We start from the raw sequence: 3,831 nt of genomic DNA, 5'->3' as shown, positions 1-3,831 counted from the left end.
AGCTTGAAAATACCATGGGGAATTTAGGGATCCCAATAACCAGTGAATGGGATAACCATATCTCCATAATAGTCACAAGCTAATTAGCCACTCAGTTCTTCAAGTGGGGATATAAGAGAAGTTAATAATTTGCATGTCTGACTTTCTCTGTCTTTGCCTTTCCCTCTCAGATCTTTGAACCATATGTATCATGGGACACAGAGAAATAGCTGGGAAGTGTTAAAATCTGACTATAAGACAAAAATCAGAGTTAAAGGCAAATGTTTAACCAATCATATTAAAAAACAAGCTAATAAATGAGAGTTTTGGTTCAAAGAATCAAATATTCTGTATCCCTGAAAAATCTCAGTTAGTTTCTCATCTGATGGATATTTTCACATTGTACTGTGTATTCGTAAACTAAGTGGGTGTACATTTTTGAGTGTTGATTTATCACTTAAAGATCTGAGCAAGGAAACTGAAAAAAAAAAAAAAAACCCCAATATGTTTTGATGTATTTTTTTTAAAGTCTATTCACCAAAAAAGGAGTCAGGCGTCAGTTTCCAATGGGGGCAATGCCCTCATGGAGGTACCGTAAGGTGAATCCCTCCACTTCTTTTCCCAGTCTTTCACAGAGTCTGAGGTGTTCAGGTTCGGGAAGCTCATCCAGGGGCACTGCATCCTCCTCTCGGCACAGCCCGTCTTCTCGGCAAGCTTCATCAGTCAAATCCAAGATCCTTCCTTCTCTGTCAGCACTGTCCATTCCCCTGCTGCTCTGATCTCGTCAGCTCTTTCCCTGGGATGCCTTTGATGAGTCTCTGACTCGGTACAGCCTGCTAAATCTCCTCTCCAGCCTCTTGCATAGTCCTTGCACCAAATTGACAAAAGTCTCCATTTGCCATGGTTCCAATCTCCACATCCGCAGGCACAGGAGCTCGTCGGATGAGGGGCAGAGGGAGGTGAGCCACTGAGAAATGGAGGTGAACCTGCAGCTCCGAGACTCAGGCCCAAGGCAGCAGCCATTTCCATAGAGTCCGTCTTTTTTATTTCACTGGTATTTGCTCTTATTTCTTTTCTACTAAGTAGGTTGAGTATGATTTTCTCTTTGTCTTCTAACTTATAAAGTTGAAACTGATATCTGTGATTTTAAACCATTTTTATTTATAATGTAAATATTTATTGCTATAAATTTTTAAGGTAGTCACTACATTTAATGAGTTCAGTGAATTCTGACATATTCTGAATATTTATTTCTCAAGATTTTCTAATTTCCCTTCCTCAATATTTTCTCATTTCCCTTACAATTTCTTCTTTAATTTATGGATTTTTACATTTTTCCTAAATTCTATACATTGGAGGATTTTCTAGATATTTTATTATTTCTAATTTGATTCTGTTGTGCTAACCACAGTATACTGATCACACGTGATTTAATCAATTGAAATGTATAAAGACTTATTTTATAGACTAGACTATGCTCAACCTTATTGAACATTCCATGTATACTTGTAAAGCATGTGAAAGTTTTGGGGTATAGGATTTTTTAAATGTCAATGAGGACAAAATGGTCTATAATGTTGTTCAAACATCCCAAATCTTTACTTACATTTTTTGTACTTATCTATTGATTACTGAGAAAGGCATGTCAGTATTTCCAACATGATTATGAATTTATCTATTTCTCTCAATTTTTGTTCCATGTATTTTGAAGCTCTAGCATATATGCATTTAGTTTTATTATGTTCTCTTAATGGATTTACCATTTTGCAATCATGAAATGTTTCTGTTTATATCTGGTAATACTTTTTGTTTTGAACTTTAAATTTTCCAATATTAATATAGACATTCCAGCTTTCTTAAAATTCATGTTTGCATGGTATATATTTTTACATCCCTTTATTTTCAACTTTTCTGTGATTTTATACTTAAAGTGCATTTTTTGTAGATAGCATACATGTGGGATTTGCTTTTTATCCATTTCCAAAATCTCTATCTTTTAATCGGATTATATATTCTAATTTTCATTTAATGCAATTATGGATATGTTTGGCTTTCAGTCTACCATCTTTTATTTTCTCTCAATTTAATGCTGTTCTTTGTTTCATTCTTTGTCCATTTATGATTTCTCTGTGTTTCAGCTTACTTAATAATTTCTGTTGACCCATCTTTTCAAGTTCACAGATCCCTTCTCTGTATTTTATAATTTACTGCTATACTCTTTCACCATATTTTTAACTTCTGGTTGTATTTTCAGTCCTCATATCTTTACTAGATTTTCTACTAAATTCTCTTTTAGAGTTTACATATCTCTCTTGATACTTGCTATATCTTACTTTAATGTAGATCCTTTTACATATTTTTATAATTATTTCAAATTTGTTGCCTGCTAATTCCAACACATGTATTAGCTGTGGGTATTCTTCTATCGACTGTTTGTTTCTCTTTATTATCACATTGCTTGCTTTTTCTTGTGCTGGTGATTTTTATTATATGCTGGACGTTGTGAATGATACATTGTAATATATTCTGCTGTGTTCCTTTGAATAGTGTGAGTTTTGTTCCAGATGATAATTAAATTACTGGCAGATCACCTTTATTCTGTAACAGCTTGGTATTAGATGTTATTGGTGAACATCTATTTTAGATTTGCTCTTAATCCTAGGGCATATGTAGGAGATAGGATTAACATAAGACCTGCGGAACTACTTGGGAGTAGATGGCATTAGGGTGGTGGCGGCAGTAAGCTGCTTTATGTTATCTGATTTATGTAAGACAGTCTAGGAGGAAGAGAATGTTTGTTTACCCCAAATGGTTATTTTACATACGAAGGAAGAACACTGAAAGATAAGAACTTTGTTCCCTCAGGAAATGCATGCATGCCTATTGTCATCCTGTGGTATATAACCAGGATCTGGTTAAGAATAAAATTGTCTGAAGTCTGTCTGAAGTAAACTCAAGCTTCAGACCCCCTGAGCCCATCTGTGTCTTTCTTTCTCTCCTTCTTCCTTTCTTTCTTTCTCATCATTCCTTAATATCCTTCGAGCTCCATTTCAACAGGAAGCAACAGGCATAGGCTTTAGTTTTGCTATGTGGTTTTCAATTCTAAGGCATAGCCTTCTTAGGATTTTACTCAAAAGCCCAGGGTGTTTACCAGGCCCTTACAACTAATGAGACTTGCATTCCAAACTCTCTTTCTAGCATCAGACAACTGTTGAATTTTCATCTTTTTCAGCCTATTAGATGTTGAGCTCCTTGGAACCTTACTATTGAATGCACAGTTCAGGGATACATTAAATAGTTGAGGAGAAAATATAACAGATTTTGGAGCTTACAACTTATGTAGCTTCTTTATTTCACTGGATTCCTCTGTTAGTATCTAACCATTCTGGAATTAGGTAAAACTCAATTCAATGGGGACTGTAACTAGTGTATTTCTTCGTTTTTTTCAAGGATTTTATTTCCCCAGGTTTCTGCATCCTTTGGTCATTCTCCTGTACTTTTAAATAACTATTTTCTATGCCTTTTCAACATTTCTAATTGTTAATAATAATGAGCAATTGTTATGCTAATAATATTATTAGGATAATAACTTCTACACACCATTATTAAAAGCAAGAAGTCCCTAGTGAAGCTTTTAAAACAAATGCCTGAAATATAAAACATATGCAAAAATAAATAAAAATTAAAAGCATTCGATTCCCGGTGCCCGCGCATGCAAAAAAAAAAGAATAAAATAAAATAAAAATAAATAAAGGCACACACCCACAGATATCACAAGTGAATAGACTCTGAATCTAATCAAGTGTTCTTATCTACCTACAAGCTTACAGAAAAAAAGAAAATAAGTTAAAC

At 34.2% G+C, this 3,831-nt stretch overlaps 1 pseudogene; it reads right to left on the bottom strand.

The window, feature by feature from the left end:
- Nucleotides 1–535: 535 nt before the first annotated feature.
- LOC143664492 (anaphase-promoting complex subunit 13 pseudogene) lies at nucleotides 536–1,318 on the bottom strand (annotated as a pseudogene).
- Nucleotides 1,319–3,831: the final 2,513 nt, after the last annotated feature.

Source organism: Tamandua tetradactyla, chromosome 20 (genome assembly GCF_023851605.1).
Source record: "Tamandua tetradactyla isolate mTamTet1 chromosome 20, mTamTet1.pri, whole genome shotgun sequence".
Taxonomy (NCBI): domain Eukaryota; kingdom Metazoa; phylum Chordata; class Mammalia; order Pilosa; family Myrmecophagidae; genus Tamandua; species Tamandua tetradactyla.
The sequence above is the reverse complement of the archived record's forward strand: the minus strand, read 5'-3'. Positions and strand labels throughout refer to the sequence as shown.